General features: G+C 46.2%; 1 pseudogene; it reads left to right on the top strand.

Annotated features, from left to right (window-relative positions):
- Positions 1-13,949: 13,949 nt before the first annotated feature.
- Positions 13,950-14,877, top strand: LOC133367346 (olfactory receptor 2D3-like; annotated as a pseudogene).
- Positions 14,878-17,964: the final 3,087 nt, after the last annotated feature.

Raw genomic sequence — 17,964 nt, 5'->3', positions numbered from 1 at the left:
GTGGATAGCATGTTATAGATTCCCATGGAACATGTTCTTTTTTCCCCATCAGCTTTCCTTGAGTAGGTTTTTGAGGGGTACTTGAAAAATAGGGGGCTTCCTGCTCAAGATGAAAGGCAAAGGATGATAATTGCCTTTCCTTGCTAGCAGCTTGATTTTCACCTTTCCCTCCTTCATGTGCAGAGACCCAGAATTCTACATCTTTTATAATATGGTTCCAGCAAAGGACATGTGCACAGCCTGGAATCACTTTCTCAATAGCATGCACAATGGCTGCTTCTCTGTCTGTGACTATCACAGTGGAATCATTGTTGATCTTGGGCACACGTTTTCCTATAAATAAAAAAACTGCTCATGCACATTTGTTGTGTGCTTATCATGGATCAGTACGGCCAAAGGGATTGCTGGGTTCTCCTCAAAGAAAGCACACTAGAAAATTAAAGGTGACACATAGAAGTCTCCAAGCTGAAAGGTTGTGTCATAAGACAAAAGTGTGTTTGGCTTCAACATTATCACCTCTTCGAATATGCTAATTATTTCTGGAAGTGCCAAAATTACAGACACTTCAGGGACAAGAGTAAATTAACTGAAGTTATATTTGGCTATATACCATTGAAAACAATTGGAGTGCATAGCACAAATCTATGCTTATGTATATGCAAGTGAAAGTGGTTGCTGTGAAAGCTTGTGGCCCACAGCATTGACTCATACAGTTATGCATGGCTGGTGCATTTGATTGACTTGGTTGGTTCAGATGTTGTTCTGGGTTCTGTTCAGAAAGATGTATTATTGCATGGAATGTGGCTTATGTGGAAGTTTTGTGACTTTTTGCATGAATCCCATCGAGTCATGCTGATTGGGAAGTTGCTGTTCCAGGCTGTTTTAAGTAAAAGCGTATTATAGCCTGGAACGGGTATCGGAACGTGGTTTTTGTGGAAGTTTTGTGTCTTATTGCATGCATCCCATGTAGTCGTGTGGGACTGGTGAATTTGGTGGGTCTGGCTGATTGGGAAGTCGCCGTTCCGGGCTGTTTTACGTAAAAGCGTATTATAGCCCGGAACGGGTATCGGAATGTGGTTTTTGTGGAAGTTTTGTGTCTTATTGCATGCATCCCATGTAGTCATGTGGGACTGGTGAATTTCAGAGGTCTGGCTAGCTGGGAAGTTGCCGTTCTGGGCTGTTTCATTCCATTCAGGAGGGCATTTTGGTTGTTACAGGGTTAATAAAATCCTATCGGAATGGTTTTTGTTCCTAAATGTTGTTCTCAAGTGTCTCTAACACATCCCAGTGTTTTTGGCATCAATTTCTTTTATAAAGGGCCCGTTCTGGCCTGTTCCGTTCTGTTCCGGCTTTTACACCGTCCCCAAATGCAAAAGAATTGTTTGACTGGAACTGGTGTGTGTATATATGGTGAGCACCTTCTCTCTCACTCTCTCTTGACTCTTGCAGCACTCCACTTTCTTTCCCCTCTGCCTCCACCACATCACTCCCCCCCCCACAGTTTTCCAAATCACTCCCCTTTCCTATCCTACCATCTTGGTCACTCTTTTCTGTTCTACTGCTTAGGTGCCAATCTGAGTCTTGGAAAACACATAGAGCTGTAAGAGGAAGTGGGAAAGAGTGTCGCTCTTTCCACTTCCTCTTTTAGGTCTATGTTCTTTTCAAGGGAAAACAGAAAATTACCTCACCACTTCTTGACAAAGAGATCAGTGAGCAGGGGTGTGTGTGTGTGTGGGGGGGTTCTAGAGGCTTTAGGGGCACCAGTGTAAGTCCTCAAGGATGCCGTTGAACCCATGCACATGACCCAAAGGCTACAACCTCACTGCCCTTGCTGTTGGGGTCAGGGAAGAGGAGAAAGGGGGATAATCAAAATTCAAGGCAGGGTTTGGTATGTGGCTATTGGAGATGCAGGTGAGATGTCCACAATACTAAGTACTTCAGTTCAAGCTGCCTTAAGATTATAGTGGCTTCTCCCAGGTCTCCAGTTGTGCTGAGGATCTCCATGGGGTCTCACACCTTTTTCTCTGAAGAGGTATCCTGACACCTCAGGGATGGCTTCTGTGTCAGTCTAATTTATATTAGGGGACTGATTCTGAGTTCCTATAACACTCCCTGCTGTAGGTCTTTGGAAAAGGCATGACAAAATGCTGGCACCAAATCCATTTTTTCCACATCCAGTTCTTTGGCCCCCTCCAGGCTGTGTGTGTGTGGGTGTATTCTGCAACAAGCCGTTGATGCAATAATAATGGATTAGTGGTGGAATTATACTGGACCGTCCACACACCATCCCACATTATTAGTTGTTCTGCGATGCTTCCCCGGTGTTTCTGCATTATTGCCATCTGGAGAGGAACTCTTGCAGGTCAAAAAAATAAACTGGGGCATTTGTGGTATAGAAGGCTACAGGGTTTCAGCAGGGAATTAGGGGACATATACCAACTGGAAACGAAGCTGTATGCCCACCTTGGAAAATATGCAGGCACAAACAGTAATGAAAGTTGGATTGCATATAACTGTCCTGATTCCATCATGAGCAAAAATAATCATGAATGCATAATGAAAAGGATGACCAGAGAGTCCTCTTTGTCTTGGCATGAAGTTAGAATCAGAAAGACACAAGAAGACCTTGACTATAGCTGGTTGGACTGAATAAGGACTACCCTAGGAGTGGGGAACTTGTGACCCTGCATATGTTGCAGGACTCCAAGGGTTGCAGCCAACTAACTTTTACTCAAAAGTGAGCATAGCTGGGCTAAAGCTATCTCCACCATAGACTCATTTTCTATCTGCAGGGAGGTTGCTGCCGAAGGAGGCTGGGCCTATGGAGGGACCAGAACAAGGTGGGAATGAGGTAGAAAATTCCTCAATTGCCAGAACAGACTGCTGCTCAAACCTAAATTTCTGGTATGCACTCGAATCTCTCCCAAAAAATAATCCCAGTCTGGAGACACCCTGGTTTTAAATGAAGGGAAGTATTAAACACTGCCATTTCCCTACAATTCTAATAATCGAATTAGGATTTTTATATTGCACTTATGTATTAGAATGTATTTCAACCTGGCTGCTGGCCAATATATTGTTTGGGAAATGATGCCAGGTACATTTCCCCCCCCCCTTTCTTTTCCTTTCCTTTCTTTATTGAACATTTCAAATATCTTCCCTTCATTTTGTTATATTACGTGTTCGAGACACCCAAGAGATTGAGATGAGAAATAACAAACTCTTAATGACCAAAAGGAATGCACCCAAGGGATGAGTCCAGCCTCTGTAGGGTAGATCCACATTCTTTTTTTATCTCAGTGAATGTTCAAGTCACAGGAGGAGAGAGAGAGAGGTTGGGAAAAGCCAAGATACCATCCATCTTTTAATGCTGAGAACAGTAAACAGTTGAACAAGACAGGGTGCTGTTGATTCTTACCTTAGAAGGCTTCCCAGACCACCTGGAGAAATATCTGCCAAAGTGGTTTAGGAATCAGAGCTCAGGAGACCCTCTTTGTATTTATAAATTACCCGACATCTCCAGTAAAAGGATATTGTGTCACACAGAGCACAGAAGGTTGCCTGCCAGAGACCTTGGATACCAAGATGGCCTCAGAAAAGGGATGGACTGTGAGGGGAATAGGAGGGCCTCCTCTCAGCACCCTTAACAAACTACAATTCCTAGGATTCTTTGGGGAAAGCCATATCTGTATAAATGTCCCGTTCAGAGCCGAAAGAATGAGGCTGGAGTGTGTGTGCAAGTAAATCTCGTTTTATTAGAGTAATGGATACATCAAAGGCATTGCGCTTCATAGGAAACCCTACGCTAACTCACTAGAGTCCCTAACTATACTCTACACATGCTCTGCAGCGTGTGAAGGAAGTTGACTCAACAACCCCCCACTGGGAGCGGCAGGCTTATATAGGAAATGTTTTTGAACGTAATCTCTGACTCCTTCGTAATTCCTGTCTTTGCCCTGTCCGTTTCTCGCGGCGATGGGAACGTGGAGACAGGAGGCGCACATCCAACAGCTCATCTGAAGACACCTGCTCCTGAGTGACAGGCTCGAGGTCAGGAGTCTGTGCCATGCTGGAATCCTCCTGGGAACTGCTTGGAAAAGGAGGAGCTGGCACTGACTCTGAAGCTTCCTCCCCCAAGTCCTCTGCATCAACTGGGGGTGGTGCGCTCGGCTCCTCGGAAAGGGCATTACTTGTGGGAACTAGCTGAAGAGCAGGCTGCCCCCCTCTCGCACAATCCTGCTCAGACACAACAATCCCCAACTTGGCTTCTTCTGGCTGTGGAGGTGCCTGAAACTCATGCCTCCCCCCTTCCTGTCCCTTCTGAGTTGGCTACAGCGCAACATCATCCCCCCCTCCATGCTTTAACCCTTCCCACCCCTGAGGTCTAGGATTCTCTGGATAAGCCTCATGGAATTCCCTCACCAAAGTCAGAGCGTGCACATTCTCCTCCGTTTCCCAGGAACGTTCAGTTGGATCGTACCCCTTCCAATGAATCAGGTACTGAAGATGCCCTCAGCGTTTTCGCGAGTCCAAAATCTGTTCTACTTTGTATTCCTCCTCCCCCTCCACCAACAACGGCAGCGCGGGCTCAACTCGCGGACTGTGAGGGTCGGGGGCAGCGTCTTTGGTCAACAATGCCCTGTGGAAGACTGGGTGCATCTTGAAGGTGGGTGGCAATTTTAGTCTGTAAGCCACGGGGTTAATCTGAGCCTCCACCTCAAAGGGCCCTACATGCCGATCCTGCAGTTTACGACACCGGCCAGTCATAGCTAGGAAACATGTAGAGATCCAGACCTGGTCTCCCACTCGTATGAGGTCCCCCTCTCTCCGATGCTGGTCAGCTGCGCATTTGTAATCCGCTTTGGCCTGTTCTAGTTGCTCTTGGAGTAGCTGTTGCATAGCGTGAAATTCCTGCAAGTAATCCTCAGCAGCTGGGACTGAGAGACTGTCCTTTGGGGCAGGGAAGGCTCGGGGGTGGTAGCCAAAATTGGCGAAGAAAGGAGTCTGTTGCATGTGCGAATGCACAGCAGTATTATAGGCAAATTCTGCTAAATGCAGGTAGGACATCCTGTTGTCCTGCTGATATCCCACAAAACAACGTAAATATTGTTGCAACACTGCATTGACCCTCTCGGACTGTCCATCCGTTTGGGGATGATGGGCGGACTACAGTTGCAACTCACTTTGCAGCAACTTCCACAACGCTTGCCAAAAACATGTGGTGAATTGTGCGCCCCGATCGGAAACCAGGCTGTCTGGCAGACCGTGCAGCCGATACACATTTTGCACGTACAACTTGGCAGTGTCTTGAGCGCTTGGAAGCCCTGAGCACGGAATGAAGTGAGCCATTTTCGAGAAGGCATCAACGACCACCAAAACTGTGGTTTTCCCCTGCGAAGGTGGAAGGTCTGTTATAAAATCCATAGTAATCATTTGCCAAGGTCCTCCTGGGGTAGGGAGGGGTTCCAGTAGCCCCGGTGGCTTCCCGGTGGCATGTTTAGCCCTCATGCAAGTGGGGCAAGAACGAACGTAATGCTCTACGTCCTTCTTCGCCTTGGGCCACCAGAACTCCCGAGTGACAGCTTGAATGGTCTTAAAAACCCCAAAGTGGCCTGCCATGGGGGCGTCATGGCACTGATGTAGTACTCTCCCTCGCAGTTCTCCAGGGGTCACATAAACAGCATCCTGATGGTGCAGTATGCCATCCTTCCATATAAGGTCCTTCTGTTCTGCCTGGGGTGACGCGCCCTCTTCGACCCGCTGCTCCTGCACGAAAGGATCCTGTTGTTGCGCATCACGCACTTCAGCTTCCCAAGAATCTTGGCAGGCCCCTACTACTCCCTGCTCAGGAGGGATTATGTACTGTAACAGTCTTGGGGTGGGATCCCTCAGAAATTCTGGCTTCCTTGAGAGGGCATCAGCCCGCTTATTCTGTGCTTGGGAGATATAATGAATTTTAAAATGGAACCATGCAAAGAACTGAGCCCAGCGCACTTGCCTCTAGTTGAGTTTACAGGTGGTATGAAGACTCTCTAGATTACGATGGTCCGTTGCCACCTCAATTTCATGCTGCGCCCCTTCCAGATGGTGTCTCCAGGCTTCAAAGGCATCCCTAATGGCTAATAGCTCCTTTTCCCACACAGTGTAGTTTTGTTCAGAGTCGGTTAGCTTTCTGGAAAAGCACAAGGCATCAGTTCTCCCCCTTTCTGGGCTGGTTGCAAAAGAACCCCTCCAATTGCGACGTCCGATGCATCCGTCTCTACCACAAAAGGGAGCACCAGGTCGGCATGCTGTAGTATGGGTTCGGTAGCAAACCTTCGCTTCAGGCTCTCGAAAGCCTCTTGTGCAGCTTCTGTCCAGTGGAAAGGTCCTGAGCCCTTCAGGCAATCTGTGAGCGGTGTGGTCTGATGGGAGTAGTTGGCTATGAAATGATGGTAGTAATTTGCAAAGCCCAAGAAGCACTGCAAATCCTTCTTGGTCTTGGGGGGTTGCCACGTGAGTACACAACGAACTTTCTCTGGGTCCATTTCTACTCCTGCTGGCGAGATCCGATACCCCAGAAAGTCCAACGTGGTTAGGTCAAACCCACACTTTTCCAGTTTCGCGTAAAGATGGTGTTCCCATAACTTCTGCAGCACTGCACGCACATGTGAGTCATGTTCCTCGGGAGTATCTGAGTAAATCAAAATATCATCCAGATAAACTATCATGAAGCGGTCCACAAAGTCCCGGAAGATGTCATTCATGAAACTTTGGAAGACTCCAGGTGCTCCCGACAACCCATATGGCATTACTAAATACTCAAACTGACCATAACGGGTCTTAAACACCATCTTCCATTCATGGCCTGCCTTAATCCTCACCAAGTTGTAAGCTCCTCTCAAGTCCAGTTTTGTGAAAATTTTGGCGGAACGCAACCTCTCCAACATTTCCCTAATGAGCGGCAGTGGGTAACTATTGGGGATAGTGAGCTGGTTTAGGGCGCGATAATCATTACAGGGATGGAGCTCCCCCCTTTTTTCTTCACAAACAGCAGGGGTGCACCAGCGGGGGACTGTGAAGGGCGAATAAAGCCTTTCTTCAAATTGGCGTCCAGAAACTCCCTTAACGCTACAAACTCTGGTTCAGATAGAGAGTAGATCCGCCCGGCGGGGATGTGTGCTGCAGGCACCAAATCAATGGCACAATCATAGGGCCGGTGAGGAGGGAGTTGCTCTGCTTCCTTTTTATCGAAGACGTCCTGAAAACTCCCATACTTGGCAGGCAAGGTTATCTCCCTTGGGGGAGACGCTCCTGCCAACACCTGTGGCTCCTCGTGAGGCTGGCAATGTTGATGGCAGTACTTGGAGGTAAAATCCACCACAGCTTCATCCCAAAAGATTGTGGGGTTGTGTCTAACCAGCCAAGGCATACCTAACACCACCAGGAAACGTGGCAAGGATGCCACATAGAACGACAGGTCTTCCCGATGCCCAGGGACCTTCACTTCCATGGACTCAGTCACCCGAGTCACCCCCCCAGAGTTCATTTTTTTTATCATTAATTTTTATTCAAATTTTTCAAAGACAAAAAACAAAACAAAACAAAACAAAAATAATTAAACAATAAAATAAAATGTTGACTTCCGATTTGTCGCAGATCAGTTATAGGTCTACAATATATAACAATCCTGTCTCTTAAATTATATTATAAAATCACTTTCCTCCAGTAGTTATCTTAATTAATCATCAAATCTCATAAACATTACTTTATTCTTTCCACAAAAAGTCAAAGAGAGGTTTCAATTCCTTGAGAGATATATCTTTCAATTTTTCCCAAATAAACATGTCGATTAATCCATCTCATTCAAATCTGTTAGGTCCAATAATTTCAATAGCCATTCTTCCATTATCAATATTAATTCCTTCTTCCATCTTCAATAATCCTGTTAAGTCCAGTAATTTCAGTAGCCATTCTTCCATTATCAGTATCCCATAATAATCTTGTTGTCATAGCCATAGTCCAAATAAACATATCGATTAATCCATCTCATCAAATCTGTTAGGTCCAATAATTTCAATAACCATTCTTCCATTATCAATATTAGTTCCATCTTCCATCTTCAATAGTCCTGTTAAGTCCAGTAGTTTCAGTATCCATTCTTCCATTATCAGTATCCCATGATAATCTTGCTATCATAGCCATAGTCATGTAATAGGAGTCTGATGGGGATTTCCTTTATCAGAAATATTTCCTTGCCATCAATTCTGAATATGTTGCTGAAATATTGTTGTAAAGTCATATCTCTGTTCTTCTTTTTTACAAAATGCACTGGCTCATCTCTTGAGAATTTTTCCATTGTCACATATCTGTAGTTAATTCCATAGATTTTTTCTATGTCAAGCTCTATCACATCATTCCAGTCCAGAAAGTTATCCAAGACATTGATAACTTTATCACTAATATCTTCATTAATTTCTTCAGAGACAACGTTGAGTTCCAAACAGTAAACTTTATTTCTAATATCCATAAACTCCAGATCTTTTTCCAATTCCACATTTGTTCCAATCTCCAAGGCTTGTATCTTCCCTTTAATTTTTCTTTTCTCATCTCTAATCTCAACAATCTCCTCTCTCACAGAATCCCCTATTTCTTTAAGCTCCTGCGTCATTTTGCTAAGTTCAATTTTCATCTCCTGTCTACCCTGTCTCAGGGTTTGTTTCGTTATCACAATCTCATCCATTATTTTCTGAAACATAATTTCTTCCATGGTCTCAGTCACTTTCCTGGTTGCCATTCTTTAAACCACAAAAACAAAAATTATTTCAGCCACAATTGGGTTAATATTCCAGGCTTGCTGACATCAGAATGTAAACTGTGCAGTCTGCCTTATCTCTTATATGTTCAGGAATACAAAACAAGTTTAGTTCCCAGCATCAAAACAGTTAGTGGCGTCATGAACAAGCAGATTCGTCAAAATGAAATAGACCAAAAAGAAAATAGTCCCGGACATATAATACTCCAAAGTTCATAAATCAAATTTGACTTCCGGGAAGGATGACTTCGCCTGTGCCTGCTTTTTGAGACGAGCTCTCATCTCAGAAGAAGCTTTTTCAGTTCTAAAATCAGTCAGAACGTTCTTTTTGACTGGTAAAGATTTTCTCCCGGGCAGGGAGAAACGTAGAGATTAACCACAAAGCCTGTTTCTGTTGGGAGGACTGGATTTCATAATTAATTTATGAGAGAAGGTTCAGCCAACAATGCCGGACGGACATTCCAACAAGCTCTAACTGTCTAAGCGACACGTTTATCTTTTCTACAAAGAAAAACGGACTTTAACAGGCAAGCATCCTTCTTCCTATTTTTTCTTCACTTGGTTTAAATTGTTACAGCAAAAAGAGATTTGTCAATGAATCAGCTATAAAGAGTTTCTGGTGAGTTATAACTCTTCTCCTCTATTTACGAAATTAAGGAGGAAAGAAATTGAAAAAGCTTATCTTTGTTTTTATTGCAAAAATCTGTCCTGGAAGTGCATTCTAAAGATACCAACGGAAGAGGGATTTCTATTTCGAGGAGGGAAACCCCCCCCCAGACTTCAGAGGCCGGCCATCTATAGTTTCCACTGCCAACGGCTGGCTCAGTTCTCTTGTGGGAATAGCGTGGTGTAGCGCCAACTCCCGGTCTATGAAACAAGAGGATGCTCCGCTGTCGATCATAGCCTTGGCTAAGAAGCTCTCGCCTGAGGATAGGGTGATGCGAATGGGCGACAGAAGGGCCCTTTGGGAGGGAAGGGGTCGTAACGGAGGCTCAGTGTCTGTAGCACCCCCCAACTCTCTAGCCTCTACGAGAGCTGGATGTGAAGTTTTCCGGCAGCTGGGATCTTCTGGTTTTGGCTGCACAATTTCTGGCGAGGTGTCCAGACTTTCCGCAATAGAGACACAGTCCTTCCCTCCGGCGTCTTTCCCTCTCCTCCTCTGTCAATCACGGTCTAGCCCCCCCAATCTGCATGGGCTCCTCTCCCGAGACAGTAGGGATGCCAGGATTGGGCACGGGGCACGCACGGGGCAGTGGAGCAGCAACCTGACTCTGTGAAGGCTCCATTCTTCGCTCCAACTTCCTTCCTTCTAAGCGGCTGTCTATCTGCAAACTCAGTTGAATCAAACCCCTCAGTGAGTCGGGGTGTGTGGTGCGCGCCAGTTCATCCAACACTTCTGGACTCAGTCCATTTCTGTAGAAGTACATCAAGGCTGGGTCATTGTACTCCATCTCCTGAGACAAAACACGAAAAGCATTCGTGTATTGCCCTACAGACCCCTTTCCCTGTCTCAGGGTCCCTAACTGGTGGGCAACCGTCTCCTTCCTCTGGGGGTCTCGGAACATGTCCCCCATTGCATTCTTGAAGGCATCAAACTGATGCAATATCTGGTCATTGGAAATCAAATACGGGGTGGCCCATTTTGCCGCTTCCCCTTCCAACAAACCGATGATGAACGCCACCTTCGCGTCATCAGTTGGGAACTCAGCTCTGCGCACTTGAATGTACAACTCACATTGGGCTAGAAACGTGGCAAACTGTTCACTCTGGCCCCCGTATTGCACGGGTAGCCCCACTGGAGACTTCACAGGGGCGGCCACCCCGGGAGGCGCCACCTGGACTTGGGCAACCAAGGCATGGAGATTCTGGTTATCCACTTGCAAAGCTTGCGTTGCGGCTCTGAGGTTTTGATTCTCGGCTTGTAGGGCTTGCGTAGTCACTCGGAGGTTCTGGATCTTGGCATACAAGGCTTCCATGGTGATAGGTACTCCCCCTCTTGCTCCGTTCTGGTCCATGTCATCCCCCATGGGAACAGGTTCGAGTAGGGATGGTGGTTGAGTCAAACTGTCCCGTTCAGAGCCGAAAGAATGAGGCTGGAGTGTGTGTGCAAGTAAATCTCGTTTTATTAGAGTAATGGATACATCAAAGGCATTGTGCTTCATAGGAAACCCTACCCTAACTCACTAAAGTCCCTAACTATACTCTAGACATGCTCTGCAGCGTGTGAAGGAAGTTGACTCAACAACCCCCCACTGGGAGCGGCAGGCTTATATAGGAAATGTTTTTGAACGTAATCTCTGACTCCTTCATAATTCCTGTCTTTGCCCTGTCCATTTCTCGTGGCGACAGGAACGCGAAGAGCAGGTTACCCCCCTCCCGCACGATCCTGCTCAGACACAACAATCCCCAACTCGGCTTCTTCTGGCTGCGGAGGTGCCTGAAACTCATGCCTCCCCCCTTCCTGTCCCTTCTGAGTTGGCTGCAGCGCAACAATAAAGTGGTATGATAACTGCTTTAAACGTCTAGTGCAGATTAGGGATGGAAAGAGTTGTCTGTTTCGGTTCTCCCAGTTTCTCAGTTTTTGCACTGTTAAATTCAGTTCTCTACATTTCTACAGCAATCCGCATCTTTTTTAAAAAAAATATCCTCATGAAAATTCTCTACCATTTTAGTGCGAATTTCTCTGAATAAACAAAAATGCCTAAACGTTTTCTTGCAAGAACACCCCTGGGAATGATGCACCATCATGATAACATAGCATCGCTCTTGGGAGGTTGCAGTCACAAGAATGGAAGCCAGGGCGGCCATGTCAGAAGGAAAAGGAAAAAGCTCAGCCACCTCATATTTTTGTATTTAACATAAGTAAAAAAAAAAAGTCCCTCAAATCCCACCACCCCAAAAAATCCTGCATTGAAGGATTCTCCTTAGGGAGGGGCCCTGCAGGGAGAGGTAGGTGGGGTATACATGCATGTGCCGGGGCCCAGCATGCCTGGCACCAGCGCTGCTTGCCTGAATGGAGGATGGAGAGGGATGTGTGTAGAAGCTAGCCTATTGTACAAGGGTGACATTTATATTTATTGCTCTGCCCACTTTTGCTTCTGGCCCTGCTCCTCACTGACATGTGGCCCTTGGAACATTGTCCAGAAGGGAATGTGGCCCTTGGGTTGAAAAAACTTCCTCTGTTGTAACCGTTCCTCAGAGGGGAGTTGCTTCAGCCCCTTGATCATTTCAGTTGTCCTTTTCCAAACCTAATGGCAGTGAGGAGCAGGACGCACTGCAAGAGGAAAGGGTCCATGGAGGGTGTCTTACCTTCCAAAACCTGGAACTGGGACTTTTCTGTTGCTCACTGCCTTCCCTCCATCTTCCAGAATGATGGGGCATGATGAGTTATGGGAGCTGTAGTTCTTGCAAACTCTTTTAAAACCCCTTGGAGGAACTCCTCCAGGTCACCTCTTCCTATAAAACTTATCTCTCTCATTTTGGCCCTGTTTTTCTGCCCTCCCCCTGAGTCCACTTCTGAGCCTGGTTTGGGGGGAAGGGAAAAGGCACAACAGCGAATACACTCTGCACATGGCAGAGAAACTGAAACGGATGCATGCTCAGAGTGAATTGCCCACAACGTTTGAGACTTGAATGGGAGCCAGATTAGATGGTTCTGCTTAGGTGCTCAGCCAAAGGATTCAGCCCAGCAATTTTTTGAAAAGAAATGGGGGGGGGGATGATGGATGCTTTCTGAAGCAATGGGGGGGGCTTCAACGTTTTCTTCTTCCCCACAGAGATAAACTATGGAACTCACTCCCTCAGGAGTCAGCGATAGCCCACAAAGTTAGATGGCTTTAAAAGAGGATCAGATAACTTCACGGACGACAAGGCTATCAATGGCTACTGGCCACGAAGGCTATGTTCAGCCTTTACTATCAGAGGTAGTATGCCTCTGAATGCCAGTTTGTGGGAATCGCAAGCGTGGTGGGTGCTGCTGGGCTCAGGTCCTTCTTGCGAGCTTCCCATGGCCACTGTGGAAACAGGATACTGGACTAGATGGGCTTTTGGTCTGATCTGGCAGGGCTCAATTTATGTCCTGATGGTCATTATCTCCAACTGCTGCCACTGTTCTTCCTCACCATTGCTGCCACTTATTTCCTTGTCAGGCAGCGAGACAACCAAACAAGGTAGCTGGGGCATCTACTGGTCCTCCTTTGTCTATTGCTGTACCCTTGTCTGGACCAGAACTAGAAGCAAGTGAAGAAGCAGGTTAACAATGGTGAAGAGGAGGAATGGCAGGTCCTGGGGGCCTCTTGTCAGTGGTCACCCTGATGAGATGGGGCCCCTCAGCAGATGCCCGACTATGCCAACCCTTGAGACCAGCCCTGCGACAGAGGAAGGGGAGGACCTATTTTTCTTGTCTCTTCTGTGGCTGCCACCCATCACTGGTGCTATACCGCTAATGGCAAAGGAGGGAGAGGGTAAAACTGGGATGTCTTCTCAACTAGGAACTGTTGAGAGGTATATTCACAAAACAGAGCTCTAAGAAATCAGTTTAAAAAATAAGAATATAAGAAAAGCCCACTGGATCAGGTCAATGGCACATCTAGTCTGTTGTCACAATGACCAACCAGCTGCCCATCGAAGCCCAATCTTCATGAGTTTTATTCTTGCCTTCCTTGAGACCAGGGTTCAAATCCCCACATAGCCATGAAGCTCGCTGGATGACCTTGGGCCAGTCACTGCCTCTCAGCCTCAGAGGAAGGCAATGGTAAAAACCCCTCTGAATACCACTTACCATGGAAAAATCCTATTCATAGGGTCACCATAAGTCGGAATTGACTTGAAGGCAGTCCATTTTCCATTTTATCTCCTGTATGCCTGTATGCAAATTTGTCTAATAGACACATTTGTGCATGCAATTTCCCCTAAGGGAGTTTTGTATGTTATTTTCAAAAAGAGATGCATTTTTGTGCACACTTTTTGGTGGGCGAACTGCATCACAGGATTTGGAGAAGTGTACATTTCAAAAGAGAGCTCATTGGCTCAGTAAGTGTGAATCAGGTAGGTTTGCATTCAGATGCAAATTGAGTGACTTTCTTCCCTATCCCTGCTTCTAAGTGAATCTCACAGTGTCTTGTTCTTCTCCTTTCTCTGCAGTCAGGAGGCTAGTATGGGGCCTCAGAACCTCACCACCATCACAGAATTCATCTTTGTCGGGCTCACCAGTCACCGCAAGACCCAGATTGGGCTCTTTGTGGTCATCCTCATCATCTACACACTCACCATTGCAGGGAACCTGATTATCATCTTGCTAGTGCAGACTAACTCCCAACTCCACACACCTATGTACTTTTTCCTCACACACATCTCAAGTGTGGAGATCTGTATGTCACCAGCACCTTACTCCAAATGATGGCACACTTGCTGTCTGGCAATGGAGTCATCTCCTTCTCCTGCTGCGCTGCCCAAAGGTATATGATCTTGTCCATGGGTAATGCTGAATGCTTTCTCTTGGGTGTCATGGCCTACGACCGCTATTTGGCCATCTGGCATCCCCTGGTATATGCCATCGCCATAGGCAGGTGGCGCCAAATGCAGCTGGCCTCAGCCATCTGGGCTTCCTCTTCTCTATGATATATGTGACCTCCACCTACCACCACCCCTTCTGCAGCCCCAACCACATCAACCACTTCATTTGTGAGCTGCCCGTGGTGCTGAAACTTGCCTGTGAAGACACCCGTGTTACTGAGGCAGTCATATTTGTTGTAGCTGCACTAATCCTCATGGGTCCTCTTTCTGTTATCTTGACCTCCTATGGGCTCATTCTGTCTTCCGTGTTGCAAATGCAGACAAGAGCAGAATGGCACAAGGCCTTCTCCACATGTGGCTCCCACCTTGTGGTGGTCACCATCTTCTATGGCACCGTCATGTCTGTGTACATGATCCTCCAATTGGGCTCAGCTCCTGATCGTGACAAGCATGTCACCATCCTTTACACTGTCATCACGCCCTTGCTTAACCCTATCATTTATATCCTGAGGAACAAGGATGTCCATGGGGCAAGGGCAAAGCTGTTGCAGATACAGGGACCGGAATAAACAAAAATTGCCTTTGGCATCTTTGTATATTAGCTTGAATGTTACATACTTGCTGTCAGTTCCTGACCTTGAATTCAACCTGTAGCTCAGAGGTGGTCTAGTGGGCCGGCAGGCAAAGCCTAGTGAATAGCTGCTTGTAGGCATAGGGGGGGTGTTTTCCTCCCCAGCCTTGGCTTCCAAGAAGAATTTAGCATCTAGCATCTTCTAGGCGGCAAGATGGGTCAAATGCCAGTCAATGTAAGCAGTTAGCTCAGAGCTAGCACCTGGTACCTTATCTAAAGGGCTAACGATCTTACATACCCTGTAGCAGTCTGATGCCTTGCCAAGGATTAATTATGCCTATGCTGTGCGATGCTGATAAAGTGCCTTATATTAAGATGTTTAATCAAATGCTCTGAGATCATGCTTTGTCGCTATTAATTACTCACTGCTGTGTCTGTAAACAAGTATACTATATAATCTATTCTGGTAGCCCAGTTGGGTGTTCAGGCTGGTCAACGGTTTGTGCAGAACCTTGCAGCCTGTTCCCCATTATTGGGTACGCCTGTGTGCTGTGTAAGTTACTCAATTAAACTCTCCTTGTAAGCAAACCTGGATCTTGCTTATCACTTCCTTGGTATCCCAGCAACCTGGAAGCCCGTGGCTGAGGCAGACAGGTGGGAAACATGTGTCTCTCCATACCATTGGATTCCTACTCCCATCATCTTCAACCACTGCCCATATTGGTTGGGGCTGGAGTCTAACAGCATCTGAAAGGCCACAGGCACCTTGCCCCTGCTGTCAACTATTGAGTTTCAATATTGGAGGTCAGTCTATCTTCAGCCATTCACTCAGGGGCACTCAGGGGCACTGAGAGAGTTGTTTTGAGATCATATTATACTGTCCACCCTCTGCTCTTTGGAAATATCAGGAGGAAATTCATGTCACTGCTCCTGATTGCATAGACTGTTTGTTTGCCCTGGCTGAAAGACTGAAAGGAGCCAAGGAAACCTTGGCTATAGCTGGACCAGAATTGCAATGATACAAACTGAAGCTAAATTGACCCATACATGGTGGAGGCTGGACCATTAGGACAAGTGGGGCACTGTCCCACCAACCTCAGTCTGCCTTTAGCCAACCCCTACATGCCTGACTTCTTACTGACAACTAGTCCAGAGGATGGCCCTAGCTGCTAGCTCCTTCCTCCTTAGTCTCAGTGTTGCCCCTTGTAGAACTCGGGAGGGAGGAGGAGGATGGGGACAAAACTAGAAGTGATTGGCCCCGCCTGCCATTGGCTCTGTCTCTGCCTACTGCTGGCCTCTTTGCCTTCTGCGCTACCGGTCCTAATAGGACCAGCCACCGCTGGCTAAATACAATTAAAAAATAACATAAAAACATATTAAAAAAGTATTTTTACAATAGCATTTTGTGGCTCTGGTGGGTATAATTCATTGTAACAAAGATGTTGAGGAGAGGGTGTCCTCAGGATGCCTTTCTGACTTCCCTACTTTAAAAGAAGTCAGTGCCAGGCCTTATTCTGTACTTTGTGGTGCTGCCAGGTCTTATCGTTTGGTCATCTGTTATAAGCCACCCTGCTCAGATCTTGTAAGTTCAGGTCTGTGGCTTCCTTTATGGAATCAATCCATCTCTTGCCTAGTCTTCCTCTTTTTCTACTCCCTCTGTTTTTCCCAGCATTATTATCTTTTCTAGTGAATCATGTCTTCTCATTATGTGTCTGAAGTAGTTTTAGCTTCTAGTGATAGTTCTGGTTTAATTTGTTACAATCCCCCTTTCTCTTTTATTCTCTATACCCAAGAAAAAACTGTTTGTTTTTTTAAAAAACACCCTATAGCATGGAAGAAAGGAAACAGGTGTAAAGCTTAGTGCAGCCTTCCACAACATTGTGTCCTCTAGATGTCTTGGACTACAACTCCCATCAGTCCCAGCTAGCATGGATAATGATCAGGGACAATTGTAGTCCAAAAACCTGGCTTAGGGAATCCATGCAACTAGTTGTAGACTAGTGTTGTGTTTTGTAAACTATAGCCCTATTTACACATTACTCATGCGTAGGGCAATTTCAGGTGCACTCTGGTGTGGGGCTTCTCCTTGACATTGCACCAAGTTCCTTCAGCAATCTTGAACTCCACATGGTTGTCTGTGAAGCAGGGGTAGAGAACCGGTGGTAGTCCAGATGTTGCTGGACTACACCTCCCATCATCCCTGGCCATTGGCTACTCTGGTTGAGGATGGAGGGAGTTGGAGTCCAACTACATCTGGAAGACTGCAGGTTCCGCATCTTTGCTGTAAAGGAACTCCAACTTGCAGGTAAGGGTTCCACATACGTAAGGGCTCCACATGGTCAGAATATCTAAATTCCAGGTGTCTAAATTCCATGGAGCCCTTACATACAGGTAGCAGTTCATATGTTGGAGCTTCTTTATAAACATCCACATGGAAAGCATGATTGTTGAAGGAAGCTACTGCGATGTTAGCAGCAGGGCAAAAAGTGTGGCCCCTCTCCTGAGTGAACTCCAACTTGCCCTACACATGAGCAATGCATGAATAGGCCTTATCCCCCAGGTTAGACATGGAGAAGTGATTGTGAGAGGAGACCCCGGTGAGCTGGGAGGGAATCCAGCCAAAAATGAGAGATGTGGCTACCATCCAGTGCAGGTAGATATGTTGTGGTGAACCTCTATGGCATGCCTTCTTGGAATGGTGGAATTCTCTAACCCACCCACCCCCGTCTCATACACTACCATTTTATTTTTGTGTCAGGCATTATTCTCTCTCCTCTTCAGTTTTAGGCTAGTTTGTTGGTATTATTTTGTTTGCTTTGCACTGTTTTATATAAGGCATGATTTTTTTTAATTTACTTATTGACATTATGATTATTTCTACTCATTCCTCATATGTTTTTGAATGGTTACATTTATTGTTGTTCATTTGAAATGCTGGGATCTGCTTTGGGTACAATTTTGTGGGAAAGAAGCATACAAATCAACAGATGAATGAATGAACATTGCGCCACTTCCCTCATCACAACTTTCCATGTTGAAACATTAAATTAACTTCCTCCTCCCCATTTTGCTACATTGATTGCTT

This window comes from Rhineura floridana, chromosome 11 (assembly GCF_030035675.1).
Source record: "Rhineura floridana isolate rRhiFlo1 chromosome 11, rRhiFlo1.hap2, whole genome shotgun sequence".
Taxonomy (NCBI): domain Eukaryota; kingdom Metazoa; phylum Chordata; class Lepidosauria; order Squamata; family Rhineuridae; genus Rhineura; species Rhineura floridana.
Note: the sequence above shows the minus strand (reverse complement) of the source record. Positions and strands in the feature narration are given on the sequence as shown.